This window comes from Gossypium raimondii, chromosome 7, assembly GCF_025698545.1.
Source record: "Gossypium raimondii isolate GPD5lz chromosome 7, ASM2569854v1, whole genome shotgun sequence".
Classification (NCBI taxonomy): Eukaryota; Viridiplantae; Streptophyta; class Magnoliopsida; order Malvales; family Malvaceae; genus Gossypium; species Gossypium raimondii.
In genome coordinates this window covers 14,315,025-14,338,514 of record NC_068571.1, presented here as the reverse complement: position 1 = coordinate 14,338,514, position 23,490 = coordinate 14,315,025, and the positions used below count along the sequence as shown (strand labels likewise).

At 34.9% G+C, this 23,490-nt stretch overlaps 1 non-coding gene across 1 annotated transcript; it reads right to left on the bottom strand.

Moving 5' to 3' along the window:
- Positions 1–10,393: 10,393 nt before the first annotated feature.
- On the bottom strand, positions 10,394–10,499 carry LOC128042734 (small nucleolar RNA R71). Its single transcript, XR_008198246.1, has one exon. It is a non-coding gene; the product is annotated as a small nucleolar RNA R71 (small nucleolar RNA).
- Between the last annotated feature and the right edge of the window lie 12,991 nt (positions 10,500–23,490).

Sequence of the window (23,490 nt, the reverse complement as noted above, 5' to 3'; positions counted from 1 at the left end):
ATACATATAAATTATGACCTATAATTCTTTCTGTACAATTTATAATGATTTTCTAAAGTCAGAACAGGGACTTCAAAACCATTCTGACCCTGTCTCACTAAAATTCAAATATCTCAAACTATAAAATTCCTTTTCCTACACTGTTTCTTCCATGTAAAAATAGACTTGATAATATTTAATTCTATATATAATTCACTCTCTAATTCCATTTCTACTATTTATGGTGATTTTCACATTCACGTCACTGCTGCTGTCAAAGAAACTGCTTCTTTGAATTAGTTACCATTTCCACATACATAATACCAAAACATAATCTTTACTAACCATTTCAATAGCTAATCTTAGCCATATCATTTGAACATGCTCAAAATGATTAAGACTCTATACATGCCATAGTTTAAACATTTTGAAAAGCACATAATACCGAGATGGCTATGATAGTGTGATACGACTCGACGGTCCACTATTCGATCAAGTTCAAATCACTATAAAACAAAGGAAAGAAAGAGATGTGTAAGCTATAAATAGCTTAGTAAGTTACATGTAAACAATAATTACTCATTTAATAATTAACACTTTTAACATATAACTAATCAAAACATTTCTTAGCAATTTCAATCACTTACACATGCACAATCTTACCAATTCACTTGCATATACATTTTCACACTTAACATTTCATATTCACTTTAATTCATTATTAATCCCGTTGAGCAGTTGGAATATACACGGATACGTAGAGATTTAGCACATAAGTGCCACATCGATATGTAGCCGGTTACCAGCGATATGTAGCCGGCTACCAATCGAAATGTAGCCAAGCTACCACCGATCAATAACACCGAAATGTCCACGGGCTCGCTCACACAAGCCGTCAGTGTCTCGCAACACATGCTAGATCACCCAAGACCGGGACTCACTGTAACACTGTTTAACTTGTAACATCGGTCTCTAGTGACATGTCACTTGTATCCAATTCTATTCCTAAGTTCAACCGGAATTTACACTTAACACTTTATTTTCAACACTTTATCACTTGAATAATTCATGAACAATTTTCCTTCCACATTCAATATTAATTCACATATCAAATATAATTCACAATTTATACAAATATAACTATTATTTACATATAACTTACCTCGGATGCAAAACGACTATTTTTGTAATTTAGTCGATAACTTTCTCTTTTCCCCGATCACTTGCACTATTTCTTCTTTCTTGATCTATATTAACACAATTTAATACATTTTATCAATATTCCATTCAAATACAATTCATACACAACATTTTGACACATTTACATTTTTCCCCATAACTTTTCAAAAATTCCACTTTTGTCCCTAAACTCGTAAAAATAAAATTCACTAAATTTTTAAATTTCAAACTTCACTAAATCATATTTCATGCTCATAACAGCCCTCAATTTCACAAAATCACAACTTTATGCACACTTTACCATCTTTCACAATTTAGCCCTTTTCAACATTTTCATCAAAATTCATCTAGTAAAACTTGTAATTAACACTTCAAACATTCATTATCTAACATCACTAATCAAATTACAATTATATCATGAATGGGTCAATTTTAAACTTCAATTTCATTTAAATTAAATGGTAGAAACATGAAATTCAAGCTTCAATAAGCATAAAAATACGAAAATAATCAAAAGCGGGCAAGAAATCACTTACAATTGAGCTTAGGAAGTTCAAGAACCCTAGCTATGGTGACATGAATTTTTTGGCAGCAAACGTCTGATTTTAAGAAGATGAACACTTGTTTTCATCTTTATTTTGTCTTTTATTCAATTTGGACAAAAATGCCCTTGACCCATTACTTAGATATTTTTCTAGAAATACCCTTTTGTGTCCATAACACTAATTTATGGTCTAATTGCCACATAAACACTTCCAATTTCATGCAATAATTCAATTAAGTCATTTAATCACTAATTAGACACACTTTGCATTTTTCTCAATTTAGTCCTAAAATTCAATTAAGCACTAAAGCATTAAAATTTCCTATCCATATTTTCACACAATATTTCAATCAATCAGTAACTAATAAAAATTTATAAAATTAAACTATTTCACTTCAGATTTGTGGTTACGAAACCACTATTCCGATTAGGCCCTATGTCGGGCTATCACAGTATGTGTATAAGAGTGAGCGTCCATGCCACTTATAGGCCTCCAAAATAAGTTTTCCTAACCCTAGTGGAATAACTAACATGACAACTCATCAAATAAAAAAAGAAAAATAATTCTAGGTGTGGACTTTTAATGAGAATTTAGCCAAAGGAATTAAATAGGCTCTTTGTGTTGAATTCTTACATGATGATCCACCTATTAAAATAAATTTGGACCTATAGTTTAAATATTTTACAATTTGGGCCACTTTGATAATTTGGTATGATATTCAATTAAACTACTTCCCAGACATCAGGATGGGTTAGAGACATCTTAATGGGCCATTTTTCAAGAACTTGGTCTTGGGATCTGTTTGCTCTAGAAATTGGCTCGTTCAAGCTCGTACATGAAATTCAATGCACCTTGGTTGTAAGATTCTATTTCTTGGACCAAGATTTCAAAGATTTGGAATCTTAATTTTCTTGATTCTTGAAATTGTCCAAAACAGCAAAATTGGACCAAAATTTGGTTTTTGGATTTTCTTTAAAACAAGAAAGTGAATCTTGATTTCCTTTTTTGATCGTGTGTGCATCTACGGCCTTTGTTATTGGGCCATGAGGAAATTTGAGCCCATCACGTTCATGAGCCTTATTTTGGGCCTTTAGACTCGCATCATTTCCCTCTTCCTCAAAAAGATTCGTCCTCGAATCTGAAACATCAAAGGGAGATAAATCAACAATATTAAAAGTAGAACTTATATTGTACTCACCGAGCAGATTTATTTGATAGGCATTGTCATTGATCTGCTTGAGTGCTTGGAAAGGCCTATCTTTATTATGGCTTTTGAATTGGACCGAGCTACTCGTATCATTCCCCCTTCCTCACGAAGATTTGTCCCCAAATCTTTAGCTGCACAAAAAGAAAAAGGATTGGAATAAAAAATGAAAAAATGAAAAAAAATACTTACCTAAGTTTCTTGTGCGCAAAAACTATCTCCAAGTTCAAAGACATTATTTTGATTCTTCAAATCAACTTCGATCATGTATGTCTCCTTTAAAAGTAAGGTATCAACACTAAACAAAGAAGTGTTAGGTACATGAGTCTTCAAGTAAAAAATAACCTGTAACTTTATTTTAATATGCACGGTCATCCATAAGAATTTCCAACGATGAGTTAAGAATTTCACATAATTATAAAAATCAAGAAGTTTAATATTATTCTGTAAAAAATCATCGTAAAAGGTCAAGATAGAAAATTTTGTTGTAAGAGAAAATATGTAAAATGCTTTAAAAAACTTATTTAATGCAACAAATTACTATTTTTAACCTTTACAAATTTAGATAAACCCATAAAATCAGTTGAACTGTCAGACCAAGGTTTAATGAAATTTGACCAACGAGAAAGCATGTTGTAACGAAATATTTTACAAACAAAACCAGTAGCATACTTATCAAAAACATTTAAGGTATGCCTTCTTAAATCAAATTTTAATGTTTATTTACCTTTCTTACCTTGTAGCACTTGTGGGAATTATCAATATTCAACTTATCTCTTTCCTACAAGTAAAATCGGCTATCGATGGTAGAGTAATATAATCGAGAGTTCGTTAATGGATCCATGAAGTCCTGCAATAAAGAAACACCACTAAACAAAATTGAGTTAGGGTAAGTTAAAACATAATCATTCATCACTTTTGTATGGGTATTTTCTTTCTTTTCATATTTTTTTTCTCGTGAAAACTCTTCAATTTTACCTCATATGGACTTTTACTCACCAAATTTAGACCACTAAGTAGACTTTTATCACTCAAGGCCTCTTTTCTCTAGGTTTTTTCACATGATTTTTCCTCACATCCCATATCCCCTCACAAGTATTATGAATATTCAATTTAGTACAATACATCTCAGTAGGAGAACATGACATTTCTATCTCATATAACTCCATAGATTCGAGGAAAAAATTCTCACTATCATATTTTTTCGGTTCACAAAGTTCGCTATCACATATCTCTTTTCCACTAAAGTAAGAATCAACTAAAGGTACAAAGTCTTACTTACTTCTCTTGTTGGATATTTAATTCGACATTGAAAACCTTATGATCTTTTGAACTACACCAATAACATTGCACAAAAGGTGATAACCCAATCTTATTCTTTCTATTTGGATATTTAATTCTATATCGGAAACCCTTATGATCTTTTTACCTACACCAATAACATTTCACAATAGGTGAGAGATCAATTGTACTCCTCTTTTCATTTGACCATCTCCCCTTGTCTAATGGTTCCTGTATTTGCCTTTGCAACTTTCCAATCATAGTATCGCGAATCATTATGAAAGTTTGAAAAGAACACAACACTCAAGAAAAGAAAAACTAAACAAACCTCACTGTTCTGCACTTAGAAATAAAAATCAAATTCTCAATGAGGTAAGAATTAATCTTGTGATTCCTTTAGGAGTATTTATTACAATCAATCAGAATGTTAAAAAATCTAGCTAGCAAATATCCTAACGGCAATAGGAGTCCAAAAGTGGCTAGACACCAACGGTTTTTGTTGCATTGAGGAAGGAATGTGCAACGGCTTTAACTATAACAACCCTAACTCATATCCGTCGCCAAAATAGGGTTATAGAGTATTATCAGAGTTTACATTACAAACAAATAGAATTTTGATCATTTCATAACTTATTAATATTCATAATAAAACTACTCAAAATCATACCTACTGTCCCTTACACGAGCCCTAGAGGCCCTAAATATGCGTTAGACACAAGTCGGGACAAAATCAAAAACATTGCAAATTTTCAAAGTTGTAGGGGTCACACAGCGGTGTGACTCACACGGCCAAGAGACACGCTCGTGTCTTAGGTCATATGGGCATTCAATCTAAGGACACACAGCCGTGTCCCAACCCGTGTCCTTACCCATGTAACTCACTGACTTGGGTCACATGGGCAAGCCACACACCCGTGTGCCAGCCAATGTACCCTTTCAAGTATCCTCACATTCCCGTGTGTCAGCCTGTGTGCTAGGCCGTGTAACAGCCTCACTTGTAACCTTTAAAAACTACAGGGGACACACGACCATGTGTCACACACGGCTGAGACACACGCTCGTGACTCTACCCATGTGGACGAAAGGAGGTCATTTACAAGCACATTTCTCATCCAATTTGACACCAACTGATACGCCCCGGCCTCGTTGATTATTCAGAGTTATATAGTTGCCCGATCGTTAAAACAAAGAAGAATCGTTGGAGTTTGAATTGAAGTCGGATATGGGCTAAATAGGGTTTATGGGTGTCAAAGGATAGGTTTATGAAAGAAGGCTAATTATTTGTATGAGGTTCGGCTATGATAGAAAAGGAAACTCGGTGTTTGAATTTAGAATGATAACTTGAGAACAAGAGTGAACCAATACTTCGTTTGAAGATTGACCCAAAACTTATAGGTTCTTAAGTTGATAGAAGATGGATTGGAAAACCTCGACCCACTATCTATAATAGAGAGGAACCTTGGTATATTTTAGAGTGAACGCCACACGATATTGTGATTCGGTTGAACAAAAACGGGTTGACGCAACTAACTAATTAGATAAGTCAACGAAGTTTTTGGACGAAATTTAAGAGAAGAGTTCTCTCAACAATTTGACAGCAATTCGATAATGTTCAAAAGTTCCTTACAAAATAAAATCAACACAATTTATAGGCAAATGACTAGGCTAGTTTAATAGCCACCAATTCTTAAAAACTAAGTAAATGAATCTATTTAATTAGTGAATAAGATTCATAGAATGGGAGCTTGAATGGGCGCTTCTAGAGCAAACATTGGACTTGGAAACTTGGAGATGTGCATGGCGTGACTTGATTCATTTAACATGCTTAATGAGCTCATTTATAATGCAACTATTGCTGAAAAGTGACCAGCAATTAAGGAGCTCTTGATTAGCCTTTTGTAATGTGAAAACCTTGAAACGAACGACCTCCATGTGTGAACATTCGGTCTTGAAGAGTCCCTATTGTGTGAACACTTAGAACCGAATAGCTTCAAAGATGTGAAAGGAATTTAACTAGTGAAAAGTCACTTGGGAAAAGAAATCAGAAAGACAATTGCCGAATAGTCATCTTGAAAAATTGGCAAACTTTAGTGAATGGTCACTTTGGAGTCTTCAAAAGTCAGCACATCTTCTTTAAGTTTTTCATGCACCTAGGACGTCCCAATTTAGTGTACTGCAGCAAATTCATTCAACAAATTAAATGCAATTTAGACACATTAATATGGTAGCAATTAACACTAAAAATCCATGCATTAAATTCGGCGACCCCTAGGACAAATTAAAAACATGTTCAAGAATTGGACAACTTAATTATTTAATCATTAATTTGGTGGACTTAGGACACCATTAATTCATGTAATAAACTTGGACATATTAAGAACATACATTAAAAATAAAACATATCAATATTTAATATGTCTAGATTTTTAATTAACCTTAAACTAATTAATTATTTAACTAATCAGCAACTAAATTTATTTATTCCAACAAATCAACAAACTAAAAGTGAGCTTCTCGAGCTAAATTTGAGCTAGTTGAACTTGAAGTATATTGCATGGTTTGCTCGGTTCATTGATCTCAAGTTGTCCAGCCACGATATTGCACCAAATTCCATTGATGAATGCCGAAATTCCTTCCTTAAATCTTTTAGCTCGAGCACGGGTTATAGGACCCGTTGGAAGCATCAAGGGCTCGTTGGCATCCTTAGTTGACTCCTTAGCCACGGCCGTATCACCAACCTACACCCAAAAATGCACATATACACTAGCTATAATCAAGCATCCAAAACAAGCATGAGCAAGCTTTAAACATGTTATATATTCACATACAACCAATATGCCCATAGGCACTTCAAATGACAAGTATAATCATGTTCAACCATGTTATCCATGTAAGTAATCAACCAAGTTTTATGTATAATTGCATCAGTACACAACATGTAAATTATATACCAAAACTTAACATTTGGTATCAATTGTACCACTTATTCAGTAACATCAAACACACATATATGCTTACCATAGCATAGCACAAAATCATACCAAGTATTAAAACATACCTCATATGAAAAGTCAACTACTAATTTACCTTTCATCATTCAACCACAAATCAATTCACACATCAACCTTATAGGGAAAATTATGCATATACCAAAACACAAGCCAGATAAGTGGCTAATGTCAATAAAACACATATAAGCCAACATTTAGCCAAAATAACCTATACATGTCATTATAACCAAAATGTATCCAGCTAAAAGTACCAAAAGAGCCGATGGATAGTGTGATATAGCTCCAACCAGCTTGCAACCCGAATGAGCTTCTGAATCTCTATAAAACATGAAAAATAACACAGAGTAAGCATTTAGGCTGAGTAAGTTCATATAGCATAGAATTTAACTTACCATTTAATCATAATTTAGGTAAGTAACATAGCATACCCCAACTCAATTTGGCCTAATGCCTAAGCACATATTCACCAAAATGTTAGTCATGTGAAACACATATAATAGCCAATACACATGGATGAACTCAAAAATTTTTCAAGTTGCCTAAACATGTATCATCCATTTCATATATCAATATATCATGTAACATTATTTACATGTATTTCATGTAAATACCTGTAGTAGTTCCTATCGAACTAATATAATCTCGTAATAGAACTGTGCCCATTGAACCATTTAGAATATCATTGGATACTCGGGTAGCTGTAAACGGAAAAATATATAGGATTTTTCCTATATAATTCATCACCTTTTACTTAAAATTGTTGTTTAAACCAAGTAATTGTTTAATAAATTGATGAAATATGCGAAAATATGAAATTACGACATAGAAATTATTAAAATGTGATTTTATGTTTTATTATATAGTTTTCATGCATAAAATGGCTTATTTTATATTCATTTAAGCATATTATATTTTTAAGCTATGAAGTGGGCCATGCATGATTAAATTAAAAATAAAATATAATGTTATATTTTAATAATTCATTTTAAATATTTCATTAACAAAAATTGGGTTTAATTAATTAAGTAAATTGATTAATCAAAGTCGTTAAATTGATTTATTGGTCCTCTAAACTATCTACTATTTTTGACAGGTCTAAGGATTTTCTTCTAATTACAAAACCATCCAAGTGGGGACCAAGTCAACCCAATTTTTGGTTGCCCATGGCTGATTATAAACCAACTTTTGGTTTAATTATACAAGGACCTAGAAGAATTGAAGAAATTAGAGATTTACCTAAAAATTTGCACTTGACTGAGTCTCAGTCCTGAATTGTTGTGGCATCCAAATTGACCAAAAATCAAGGAAAAATCAGCTTGATTTGCTTGATGTATGGTCGGCCAACCATCGGAGATTTTTCAAAGGATGAACACCCCTATTTTTAGTAAATTATCCCCCTCTCCTCACCTATAAATAAGACCTCTCATTCAGTCATTCATCATCCCTCACTTCTCATCATTCTTTCCTCTCTCAATTCTCTCAACTCTCTTACCTCTCACGCCTATCAACATCCTTGCATAAAGGATTTTAGCAAATTAGCCTCTTAAAGATCCCTTGGTCGGCCACCTTGGAGAGCCATCAGCAAAGGAGCAAAGCAAAAGAGTGAAGGAGCTTCGTCAGTCAGAGTCTTGGGTGACAACCATTCTGAATTGAGTTTAATCTTTCTCTTATTTAATTTAATTTAAAGATGTTTGCTTGAGTTCTTTGTTCTTGTTTACAACAATGATAGGTTAATTTTATTTAAGCTAGGATGATTATTTTAATTAAATAATATTTATTTGATTCATGCTTATAATGTTTGTGCCTCAATCGATCATGTTTTCAATTAAAATCAAGTCTCTATTTCGTTCATACGTGATTGAAATGCACCTGAATTAGCTGAGCGATCCTAACCAAATGACGACTAATGGACGCATAATTGAAGTGTACATGCTCAATTTAGATCCTAACCCGATTAAATTGTAGGTTGAATAACAACCCTACCGAGGCTCTGTTATCTGCATAGTTTTTAGATTTGTGTGATTAAATTGTTTCAAACCTAACACGTCCCTGTTACCTCACACGAATACTAAGAAACCCTTAGTAAATAAGAATCAGTAAAATGCGTATTTACTAAGTAAAGGATTCTGAATGGACCTGATTTGGTTTCCAAACTCATGAAAGATCGAGTTGCCATGGAATATTTTTCTGAATATTATTAAGTATGATGATAATAAATTAAGTTTAATTAAAGTAATTATCCTAGTTTATTTATGTTATAATTGTTGCAAATTGTGTTTAATTTTGCTAAAATCTACTTCATTCATATAGTCTGCATACTTAGGAAAACTTGCATTAGGGATCATTGCATTTAATTTAATTTAGACACCACTTCTCAACTATATTGTGTTTTTCTTTTTTTTTTTTAAATTGTTAATATAATTTAACAAGTTAAGTGACTTAGCACAAGCACAATCCCTGTGGAGACGATAACTCGATACTTACTTATTACTTGATAATGATTGTGTACACTTGCACAAAACTGAGTGTTTCAACTTTGTGGCATTGTTCCCAGGGATTGTCAATTGTTGCCATAGTCATTTTTTTCGTGAAATTATTTATTGTCAATTTGATTTATTTCTAACATTACTAACTTATTCTTTTTAATTTTTGTGATTTTCTTCTCGGGTGTTTATGAGCATAGATCAAATCATCGATTTACTCCATGTCGACCCTGAAATTGAGGGAACTTTCAGACGAAGAGGTTGTGAACGAACAGCTCAAAGACAAGTCGAGATGGATCTTGGAAATTAGAATCAAGACCAAGGTAATGAAGCTGATTATGTACGAAATCCCATCCTCATTGCTGAAGATAGGGATCAATGCATCAGACAATATGTTGTGCCACTTTTCAGTGAGTTAAACCCAAGAATTAGAAGGCCAGATATTGAGGCAACCCAGTTTCAACTAAAACCAGTAATGTTTCAAATGCTACAAATGGTCCACATCTCCACCTTCGATTGTTTATGAAGGTGAGTGATTCATTCGAGATAGCCGATGTGATTGAAGATGCACCGAGGTTGAAGTTATTTCTATACTTGTTGCAAGATCGAGCACGAGCATGGCTCAATTCATTGCCACCAAGTTTCATATCTACATGGCAAGAATTAGCAGAGAGATTTTTGGTTAAGTATTTCCCACGTAGCAAAAATGCTATGTTGAGGAACGAGATCACAACTTTCCAGCAACTAGATGACGAGTCATTGTATGAGGCTTGGGCTGATTCATGGAGTTACTTTGTAAGTGTCCTCATCATGGGATTCCTCATTGTATCCAGTTAGAGACATTCTATAATGGTCTCAATGCACATACAAGATTGATGGTAGATGCTTCCGCGAATGGTGTAATTTTACCTAAGTCTTATAATGAGGCTGTTGGAATGCCGACACCCCTACGACACATAGAAAAAATAAAACATCTGGTGATCCTAACCATGGATCCATGTGTGAGGAATGAATCGGGGTGAAATAAAGGTTTTGAAATTACTAAATCTTTATTCTGAGTAGACAGCGACACCTCGGCAACGAGTAATCTGATCTACTATCGAACCAAGCCACAATCTATCGTGACTCTGGCCTCTACATAATCCAACCAGTTGACAATGAAAGGAAGGAATCCCCAAAACTGTTTTGGAAAAGACTTTGCTTCGACGGTTGCTAGACCCACCAAGCAAAGAAAAAACAGGATTTTATATATATTTTTAGGGTTTCTAGAAATTAAATAAATATAACAATGTTTTTAAACTGAAAATTATAATTACATTAATTATAATAATAATTTCGGTAAACTATATATTTATTTGAATTTATATACGAATCAAATTCATGTTCTCATTATGCGTACAACAACCTTCTACATATATTGTATTTGATATTTGATTACCCAATTAAATTAATTATATAATTAACTTAATTCAAGCGACAACCAAACACAATACCAACTATGTTTTATTCCGTTCATTTCAACTATAGGGTGTGACCCTGTAGGTTCTTGTAACGTTAGCAGTAATACTAGAACGATTCCAATTTTACAAACAATGAGTAGCACCTAGCAATGCATCATTGCTACCTATGTCACAAGAAATCATGATTCGACATAACATTTTTATGATTAACCTTTCATGCAATAATCCTTAAGTCCTTTATCTCTGGATTGGACACAAGTCATGGAATAGTCACACTTGCATAGTCCATTCCATGTTCCTTGATATCTTAAGTAGACTATGATATACAAATAAGTATGACATCTCATATCAGCTTATTTGAGCATGACCATGCATTTCTAGTCTCACTCAATCAAGTGGCATAAGATATTACTCCCATTATGTAGGAGGGACTTATCCTATATCGATCAAACATATCCCTCTACACAGATCATGGTATATCCAACATCAGCCTTTATAGAACAACCAGTTACGATGTACGTTTGGCTGTATCAAAATTTACTACTCACGATGTTGGGATTATTATGATCTCAAGTCTGAGGATCATATACATATTAATCACTATGAGTAATGTTGTGACAATTACATAATAATCCAAGAAACATACTCATAATGGGTCAGTCCAATATATTGTTCTCTAACACACATATTCATGCATCGATTTTGACATTCCATATCAATGACAACTCTTTATCATCAATCAACTACATGTTAGTCTTAATGCATTATTGTTGTCCTAGCTAACAATAATACTTGACTAAGGACCTTTTAAGTAATCATATTATTCTCAGGATATTATTATAAAACAGTTTATTTATACACACAGAAAAGAAACTGAAAAAATAATGGCAACGCCTTATATTAATAAACATGATAAATGAAGTATGTTATTACAACCATCTCATGATTGATCTTTGGGCATACTCTAATATTCTCCCACTAGCACTAAGACCAATCACTTATATATCTAATACCAAGGCGACTTAGTGTGACGATCGTGCTTCTGTTATGTCAGAGGCTTGGTCAGGGGATCAACAATGTTATCATTTGTAGGTACTCTGCATATCTCTACATCCCCTCGATCGATAATCTCTCCAATAAGATGGTAACGCCTAAGTATATGTTTGGATCGCTAGTGAGATCTAGGTTCTTTAGCTTGTGCAATGGCTCCATTGTTATCACATTAGAGTTTTATAGCATCTGATATGCTAGGCACAACCCCTAGTCCAGTAATGAACCCTTTGATCCAAACCGCCTCCTTTGCTGCCTCACTGGCTACAATATACTCGGCCTCTGTTGTAGAATCAGCTATTGTACTTTGCTTTGAACTCTTCCAGCTCACAGCACCACCATTAAGACAAAACGCAAAACCTGATTGTGATCGAGAATCATCCTTGTCGGTTTGGAAGCTGGCATCAGTGTAACCTTTTACATTTAACTCTTCCTCACCTCCATATATTAGGAACGTATCGTTAGTTCTTCTTAAGTACTTAAGGATATTCTTGACTGTGGTCCAGTGACCTTCACCGGGATCTACTTGGTACCTGCTCATCATACTTAAGGTATATGAGACATCTGGACGGGTACATAACATGGCATACATGATAGATCCAATAGCGGAAGCATATGGAATTTTACTCATGCGTTCTCTCTCTTGTGGAGTTGAAACACAGATTTCCTTCGAGAGTGAAATACCATGTCTCATAGGTAGGAATCCTCTCTTAGATTCTTCCATACTGAAAATTTTCAGTACTTTATCTATGTATGTACTTTGCCTTAGACCTAGTAGTCATCTTGATCTATCTCTATAGATCTTCACTCCTAAGATGTAAGTGGCTTCGCCCAAGTCCTTAATAGAAAAACAACTTCCTAACCAAGTCTTAATAGACTGCAAGGTAGGTATGTCATTTCCTATGATAAGTATGTCATCCACATACAGTACCAAGAATGTTATAGTACTCCCACTAACTTTCTTGTAAACACATGGCTCATCTTCATTTTTGATAAAACGAAACTCTTTGATTGCATCGCTAAAACGAAGATTCCAACTTCGAGAAACTTGCTTTAATCCATAAATGGATCTTTGTAGCTTACATATCTTTCTAGCATCCTTTGGATTGACAAAACCTTCAGGTTATGTCATGTACACATCCTCTTCAAGTTTCCCGTTAACGAAAGCTGTTTTGACGTCCATCTACTAGATTTCATAGTCATGAAATACAACTATAGTGACAAGATCCTGATGGATTTAAACATAGCTACAGGAGAAAAGGTTTCATTAGAGTCAACACCATAAACTTGGCGAAAACCTTTAGCGACTAATCGCCCCTTGTATGTTTGTACATTCCCATCCATGTCGGTTTTCTTTTTGAAAACCCACTTGCACCCTATGGGTTTAACCCCTTCGGGTGGGTCAACCAAAGTCCATACTTGGTTATCATACATGGAATCCATCTCAGATCTCATGGCCTCAAGCCATTTCTCAGAGTCTGGGCTCGTCACCACTTCTCGATAAGTCCTAGGCTCATCTTGATCTATAAGAAGAACGTCACCATGCATTGTAATGAGAAATCCATATCCCTCAAGTGCTTGGCATTCTCTTAAAGATCTACGTGGTGGTTGTGTTTCTACAGTAGTTACTTGTTCCTCAATTTCTTGTGGAATTTTTCTGTTGTTCTATCTCTAGTTTAGTGGTATTTTGTGATTCTCGAATTTCTTCAAGTTCAATCTTTTTCCCACTTCTTTTTCTAAAAACAAATTCTCTCTCTAGAAAGACACCAGTCTGAGCAACAAGTATTTTCTTCCCAGTGGGATTAAAGAAATAATATTCTTTGGTTTTTTTCGGATACCCCACAAAAACACACTTTTCAGATTTGGGTTCAAGCTTAGTAAACGTCTGATGTTTAACATAAGCTTCGCGACCCCAAATTTTCATAAAAGACATACTGGGACGTTTCCCAGTCCACATCTCATATGGTTTCTTTTGAACTGATCTAGATGGAACACGATTTAGTGTGAAAGCAACTGTCTCAAGTACATGCCCTCAAAAGGAAGTCGACAGATCAGCATGACTCATCATGGATCGAACCATGTCTAACAAAGTTTGATATCTTCTCTCAGAAACTCCATTCCATTGAGGAGTACCAGGAATAGTAAGTTGTGAGACAATCCCACATTCCTTCAAAAGATCATCAAACTCTAAGCTCAAATACTCTCCACCTCGATCAGATCGAAGTGTCTTGATAGTTTTGCCTAGTTCATTTTGTACTTCATTTTTGAATTCCTTGAACTTTTCAAGGGACTCAGACTTATGGCGGATGAGATAGACATACCCATATCTACTAAAACCATCAGTGAAAGTAATGAAGTAGTGAAATCCACCTCTAGCCTGTGTATTTATTGGCCCACATACATCAGAATGTATTAAGCCTAATAAATCACTAGCTTGTTCACTTTTACCAGTAAAAGGAGATTTAGTCATTTTCCCAATAAGCAAGATTCACATACTTCAAATTGTTCAAAAACAAATGAATCCAAGAGACCATCTTTATGGAGCTTGGATATGTGTTCCTCACTTATGTGGCCCAAACGACAATGCCATAAATAAGTTTCATTTGAGTCATTTATTTTCGATCTTTTAGTATTTATGTTGTAAATGAGATTCATTTGATCTAAAATATAGATCAATTGTGTTGAACCATAGAAAACATTATTGAGATAAAAGGAACAACAATTATTCTTAATAATTATCTCAAAACCAATTTTGTCTAAACAAGAAATTTAAATAATGTTTTTTGTCAAACTGGGCACATAATAAAAATCCTCTAACTATAAACCAAGTCCACTAGGCAAAGATAAATTATATGTTCCCACAGCTAATGCAGCAACTTTTGGTCCATTTCCAACTCGCAGGTCCACATCTCCTCTAGCCAAAGTCCTACTCCTTTGTAGTGCCTTTACAGAAGTACAAATGTGAGAACCACAACCAGTATCTAATACCCATAAAGTACTAGTTGATAAATTAATATCAATAACATAAATACCTAAAGCAGACGTTTCGCTTATTTTGGCCTTCTTGACTTCCTCATGATAGATAGGGCAGTTGCGATTCCAATGTCCAGTCACACCACAATGAAAGCAGTTTCCTTCCTTAGCCACCCCACCTTTAGGTTTCAATGCAGCCTTTACTTTTCCAGGCTTAGGCCTACCTTTGCCGTTGGGCTTTGTCTGAACTTTGGCCTTTCCCTTGCCTTTATTATTATGGACAATCAGTATGGGCTTGGGTCCAACCTTTTTCATGTTGCCTTCAGCAGTTCGTAACATATTGAGCAACTATGGCAGAGTCTTGTTAATTTCATTCATATTGAAATTGAAGACAAACTGGCTGTAGCTATCCGGCAACGATTGCAGAATAACATCAGTGGCTAACTCTTGGCTCAATGGAAACCCAAGCTTAGACAGGCTTTCAATATAGCCAATTATCTTAAGGACATGAGGTCCTACTGGGCTTCCTTTAGCCAGCTTACACTGGAATAAGGCCTTAGAGATATCAAACCTCTCTTGCCATGCTTGCCCCTGATAAAGTTCTTTCAGGTGCTCAATCATTTCATAAACAACCACGTTCTTATGTTGCTTCTGAAGCTCAGGATTCATAGTGGCAAGTATAAGACATCCAACGTCTACCATGTCATCGAGATGCTTCTTGTAAGCATCTCTATCAGCCTTCAAGGCATTAGCGGGTGGTTCATTAGGAAGCGGTTGTTCAATGACATATAATTTTCGTTCTTGTTTGAGGACAATCCTCAAGTTACGGAACCAGTCAAGAAAATTGAAACCATTCAATTTGTCCTTCTCAAGGACCGATCACAATGAGAGTGTATTAGTCTTTGCAGCCATAATATATCTACAACAATAAAATATGCGTGTGTAAATTTACCAAGTTTATATCCATCATTAAAAGGACTTTATTAAATGATGTTCCCACTATTTTATTACAAAATTAATAACCCTCATATATTAGTTTCGGAAAAACTTTCTCGAAAAGTATTTCAAGTGGGATAAGGATCCATATTTCACCTCCTCTTAAGTCAGCTTTGGCTTTACTCTCAAGATTATGGTTATCTAGGTAAGCAACACTTTCTAATTACATCATATGTAACTCCTAAAGTTTGGTGAACAGCTCTTGTTCTAATCATCTTATGATTTATCCAAATTACTTACCTCTAGGTTTCTAATCCTATTAGAATAACCTAGTTAAGTCATTAACCAATTTTAACCAGCGAATATCACTTATTTATTCTTCGCGTTTAACCAAGATAAATACTAGTACTTCGCTTTAGCAGAACCTACACAGTATTGATCGAGGCCTTAACGAGGGAAAAATTAGAAGGCTATATTGACTTAATATTTTAATAGAGTGATTTTGTTAAGGTTGTTCCATCTCAGCAATTATGGTTTACTTTAGTCCATTTAGCTATTTAATTGATCTCACCAATTAATGTGGTTATTATTATCAAATTTTAACATATTTAAAATTCGGCATGCTTTAGACATCCATAGCATCTCATACATGAATAAATAAAGTAATAAATAAATGCAATAGTTATAGCCCATAAACTAAGCTGGTGCAACCCAAGCCAATGGGAGAACCAAAAGGAAACCTAAAGGTGTAAGCCGTTTCACAAGCTATCGATCCACACTAGTTGGCCCATCTTCCTTCTCGTCTTAGCCCACAGTAACTCATGCAAATTACAATATGCAGAAACACATTTTACATACGAGGGAGTAAGATGAGAAGAGAAATAAGAGAGAATAGTAGTAATGCACGACACGCAGGCCATATTTATAAAATTACAACATTTTATCAAATGGGTCATCGGGCTATAACTATGTATTTCAAACACCGTACATGTCAAAAATAGCATACATAATTAAACGTTTTGTTAAGGTGAATTATAACATATCCTTTCAACTTTATGGCCACCAAGTTTAATTTATTATAAAATATACTTTAAGAAGATGGGGTCTGAGGCGGTCGAAGGAAGCGCATACCCTAGTCAAATGAAACCTCACGATTTGATAACTTTTATCAATAGAATCGTGTTTTCGGGATTTTAATCCTTGAGGTTTTAGGCCAGACCAACCATTGTTCCACTAACCAGTTCACTCTTACTGGAAATTGTAAGCACTACCGTCGCACCATTATAGATCTGTTAACACTTAACAGTAATAACATAAAACCGAATAGGCCATAACACCATGATTAACATTTAATCCATTGTCAAAAGGAACGGTTATCTGGTTATTCTTAAATGATTTAAATAGTCAGAAACGTAATAAAATTAAAGTATGCATATCATACAATTCCATCACCCAAGTATTTAAACTCGAGTTCGTATCACACAAGTGGCTCTAATACCACTGTTGGAACGCCAGCACCCCTACGGCGCAGCAGAAAAAATAAAACATCCGGCGATTCTAACCATGGATCCATGTGTAAGGAATGAATCGGGGTGAAATAAAGGTTTCAAAATTAACGAATCTTTATTCTAAGTAGATAGCGACGCCTCGAGAATGATTAATTTGATCTATCGTGACTCCAGCCTCTACGTAATCCACCCAGTTGATAATGAACGGAAGGAATCCCCAAAACTGTTTTGGAAAAAACTTTACTTTGATGGCTGCTAGACCCACCAAGTAACGGAAAAACAGGATTTTATATATATTTTTAGGGTTTCTAGAAATTAAATAAATATAACAATGTTTTTAAACCAAAAGTTATAATTACATTAATTGTAATAATTATTTCGGTAAACTATATATTTATTTGAATTTATATACGAACCAAATTCATGTTCTCATTATGCGTACAACAACCTTGTACATATAATGTATTCGATATTTGATTACCCAATTAAATTAATTCTATAATTAATTTAATTCAAGGAACAACCAAACACAATACGAACTATGTTTTATTCCGTTCATTTCAACTATAAGGTGTGACCCTGTAGGTTCTTGTAACGTTAGCTGTAATACTAGAATGATTCCAATGTTCCAAACAATGAGTGGAACCTAGCAATGCATCGTTGCTACCTAAGTCACAATAAATCATGATTCAACATAAGCTTTTTATGATTAAACTTTCATGCAATAATCCTTAAGTCCTTTACCTCTAGATTGGACACAAGTCATGGAATAGTCACACTTCCATAATCCATTCCATGTTCCTTGATATCTTAAGTAGACTATGATATACAAATAAGTATGACATCTCATATCAGCTTATTTGAGCATGGTCATGCATTTCTAGTCTCACTCAATCAAGTGGCCTAAGATATTACTCTCATTATGTAGGAGGGACTTATCCTATATCGATTAGCCATATCCCTCTACACAGATCGTAGGATATCCAACATCAGCCTTTATAGACAACCAGTTACGGCGTACGTTTGGCTATATCAAAATATACAACTCACGATGTTGGGATTATGATGATCTCAAGTCTGTGAATCATATACATATTAATCACTATGAGTAATGTTGTGACAATTACATAATAGTCCAAGAAACATACTCATAATGGGTCAGTCCAATATGTTGTTCTCTAACACACATATTCATGCATCGATTTTGACATTCGATATCAATGACAACTCTTTATCATCAATCAACTACATGTTAGTCTTAATGCATTATTGTTGTCCTAGCCAACAATAATACTTGACTAAGGACCTTTTAATAATAATCATATTATTCTCAAGATATTATTATAAAACAGTTTATTTATACACACAGAAAAGAAACTGAAATAATAATGGTAACGCCTTATATTAATAAACATGATAAATCCAGTATGTTATTACAACCATCTCATGATTGTTCTTTGGGCATACTCTAACAGAGGCTTATGAGATCATCGAGAGGGTCACGAGTAATAACTTTCAATGGCCAACAAATCGAACAGCTTCAGGAAGATGAGTAGCTGGAGTTCATAAAGTTGACTCTTTCACTTCGATATCAGCTCAGGTATCGTCTATTTCCTCTATGTTAAAATAGTTAACCGCTAATAGTAGTAATAATTTTGTAGCTCAACCACCAATTCCGTTTGAAGTAGTTTCTTGTGTGTACTGTGGGAAAGGTCATTCCTTTTAGAATTGTCTATCAAATCTCGAGTCAGTGTACTATGTGGGGAACCAATATCAAAATAAGAGTTAAAAAGGACTCCAGTCCAACTTTTACAATCCTTCATGGCGTAATCATCCTAACTTTTCTTGGAGCAACCAAGGAAATGGACCAAACAACAACTCATTGCAGCAAAGACCCAATTAGTCTCAAGGGTTTAATCAACAAGCTCCAAAACCACCTCAAGCTGAGTCATCAAATAGTTTGGAGAACTTGTTGAAAGCGTACATGGCAAAAAATGACTCTTTGATCCAAAGACAAGTAGCAACACTGAAAAATTTGGAAAACCAAATAGGTCAGTTAGCTACGGAACTTCGTAATAGACCGTAAGGAACCTTGCCGAGCAATACTGAGAATCCAAGAAATTTGGGTAAAGAACATATCAAGGCAGTGGCACTGCGAAGTGGAAAGACTCTGGAACCCCGATTGATTGATGTCGATGATGAGAATATTAAAAAGGAGGAAAGTCAACCAGCTGTTGAAGTTCCTACACCAAAGGAATCAGAATCTACAAAGTCTAACAAGGTAAATCCTAACTTAGTGACTTCAGATATTTTAACATCTTCTTTGGAAGTAGATTTACCTACTCAAAAAATTTGTCCGGTTCAACCGAAAGTTCCACCACCTCCATATCCGCAAAGATTACAACAACACAAGTAGAAACAGGAGCTGCAATTCAAGAAGTTTTTGGATGTTTTGAAGCAGTTACACGTCAATATTCTGTTGGTGGAGGCTTTAGAACAAATGCTGAATTATGTGAAGTTTATGAAGGATATACTGTCTAAGAAGACACGACTGAGTGAGTATGAGACTATTGCTTTGACAAAGGAGTGCAGTGCATTCCTGTAGAACAAATTGCCACCGAAATTGAAAGACCCAGGAAGCTTTACTATACCTTATAACATTGGTGAATCTTATTGTGGTAAAGCTTTGTGTCACTTAGGAGCGAGTATCAACTTAATGCCTAAGTCTATTTTCAAGATGTTAGGGATAGGTAAAGTAAGACCTACAACTATGACGCTTCAGCTAGCGGATCGATCTTTAGCATATCCCAAAGGAAAGATCAATGATGTTTTGGTAATAGTCGATAAATTTCTTTTTTCTACTGATTTCATTATTTTAGATTTTGAAGCAGATAAGAAAGTACCAATTATCCTTGAGAGACCTTTCCTAGCCACGGGAAGAATGTTAATTGATGTGTAGAAAGGTGAACTCACCATGCGAGTTCAAGACGATCAGATAACTTTTAACATTCTTAAAGCAATGAAATTTCCCGACCCGACAGAGGAGTGTTTAGTTATGGAAGAGATAGAAACCTTGGTTTCTTTGGAAAGCAATTTTGAAGAAGATCCATTGGAGAAAGCTTTAGATCTTGACCCTTTCAAAGATGAAGAAGGTGAAGAAAACATGGCTTTGATGGAAGCCAATTCGAGAAATTATATTCAATCCACACAGTTTGAACCGTTAAAGTTGAAAGTCAAAGAATTTGTGCAACCCAAGTTGTCAATTGAAGAACCACTTAAACTCAAACTAAAGGTACTTCCTTCCCATTTGAAATACGTGTATTTAGGTGATTATTCTACTATACCTGTGATTATTTGAGCAGAACTAACGAAAGAAATTTAAGAAAGCAATTGGTTGGACCATAGCTCATATTCGAGGTATAAGCCCTTCATTTTGCATGCACAAATTTATTTTAGAAAAAGGTGAAAGAACTCGATTTGATGGGCAAATGAGGCTCAATCCTATTATGAAAGAAGTTGTGAGAAAGGAAGTGATCAAATGGTTAGATGCTGGAATCATCTATCCTATTTTAGATAGTTCGTGGGTAAGTCCGGTGTAGTGTGTGCCGAAGAAAGGTGGAATCACGATTGTTGAAAATGAACATAACGAGTTAATTCCAACAAGAATCATTACCGATTGGATAATCTGTATTGATTACAGAAGGCTGAACAAGGCCACTAAGAAGGACCATTTTTCGTTACCTTTTATGGATCAGATGTTAGATCGACTAGCAGGTAACAAATTCTATTGTTTTTTAAATGGCTATTTGGGATATAACCAAATAGTTGTAGCCCCGGAGGACAAATATAAAACAACCTTTACTTGTCCATATGGTACGTTTGCTTTTAGGCGAATGCCTTTTGGTTTATGCAAGGCACCTGCAACTTTTCAACGAGCATGATGGCAATATTTACTGATATGGTCGAAAATTTCTTCAAGGTTTTCATGGATGATTTTTTTTGTTTTTGGTAACACTTATGATATCTGTTTGAGTAATTTGGCTAAGGTACTGAAGAGATGTGAAGAGATGAATCTTGTCCTTATTTGGGAAAAATGTCATTTTATGGTCAAGGAAAGGATTGTCTTAGGTCATAAGATCTCAAAGAAAGGAATTGAAGTTGATAAAGAAAAGGTGGACGTAATTGAAAGATTACCGACCCCAATTAATGTGAAAGGAGTCAGAAGTTTCTTGGGCCATATCGATTTTTACCGAAGGTTTATCAAGGATTTCTCAAAAATTTCTAAGCCGCTGTGTCTGTTTTTAGAGAAAGATACAGTGTTCAATTTCAAAAAAGCATGTTTGGAAGCTTTTGAAACTCTAAAAAATCGATTAATTACAACCCCAATAATTGTTACACCTGATTGGAACTCACCCTTTGAGTTGATGTGCGATGCAAGTGATTATGCTGTTAGAGCTGTGATGGGTCAAAGAAGAAATAAAGTATTCCACCCCATTCACCATGCAAGTAGAACCTTGACGGGAGCCCAACTCAATTATACGGTAACTAAAATGGAACTATTTGCTAGTGTTTTTGCTTTTGGCAAATTTCGTTTATATCTTATAGGTACCAAAGTTACAGTATTTATTGACCATGTGACCATTAAATACTTGCTCACGAAGAAAGATGCAAAACCAAGGCTAATTCGTTGGATACTTTTACTCCAAGAATTTGACATTGAGATACAAGATAGAAAAGGTGTTGAAAATCAAGTAGCTGACCATCTGTCAAGATTTAAGCAAGATAAGGTAACCCAGACTGGTTTGCCTATCAATGAGAATTTCCCAGATGAGCACTTATTTCAGGTAAGTCGCATTCATGAAATACCCTGGTTTGTTGATTTTTCCAATTATCTTTCATGTGGAATAATTCCTCGAGAAATGACATACCAACAAAGGAAGAAATTCTTTCATGATAGTCAGTATTATTTTTGGGAGGATCCGTTTTTGTATAAACAGTGTGCAAATAATATAGTCTGAAAGTGTGTAGCTGAAAGTGAGATTGCCAAGATATTATATCATTGTCATTCATCTCCAAGTGGGGGACACTTTGGTGGTTCACGTACTGCAGCAAAGATTTTGCAAGTAGGTTTCTTTTGGCCTACACTATTTAAAGATGCTTGTGCTTATGTGAAGAACTGTGATAAATGCCAAAGGACAGGAAATATATCAAGGAGGAATGATATGCCCTTGACAAACATTTTGGAGATTGAATTGTTCAATGTATGGGGCATTAACTTCTTAGGCCCGTTTCCTTCTTCATATGGGAACAAATACATCTTAGTTGCTATGGACTATGTATCCAAGTGGGTTGAAGCTGAAGCATACCCTACAAATGATGCTAAGGTAGTCATGCGATTCCTACATAAGCATGTGTTCACACGATTTGGGACACCAAGAGATATTATTAGTGATGAAGGATCTCACTTTGTAAACAAATGGCTTAAGTGGTTGCTTGACAAATATGATGTGAAACACAAGATTGCTACTGCCTATCACCCTCAGTCTAATGGACAAGTTGAAAGAGTGAATCGTGAAATCAAAGGTATCCTTGAAAAGGTAGTACGCCCTAACAGAAAAGATTGGTCTTGAAGGCTCGATGATGCATTATAGGCCTACCGAACAACATTTAAGACTCCGTTAGGAATAACTCCTTACCGGTTAATCTTTGGAAAGGCATGTCATTTGCCATTAGAATTTGAGAATAAAGCTCACTGGGCTTTGAAGCAGTTGAACTTTGATCTTAAGCAAGCCCGTGAGAGAAGGAAGTTACAACTTGATGAGTTGGAAGAGCTGAGGTTGTTTTCCTTTGAGAATGCCAAAATGTGTAAAGGAAGATCAAA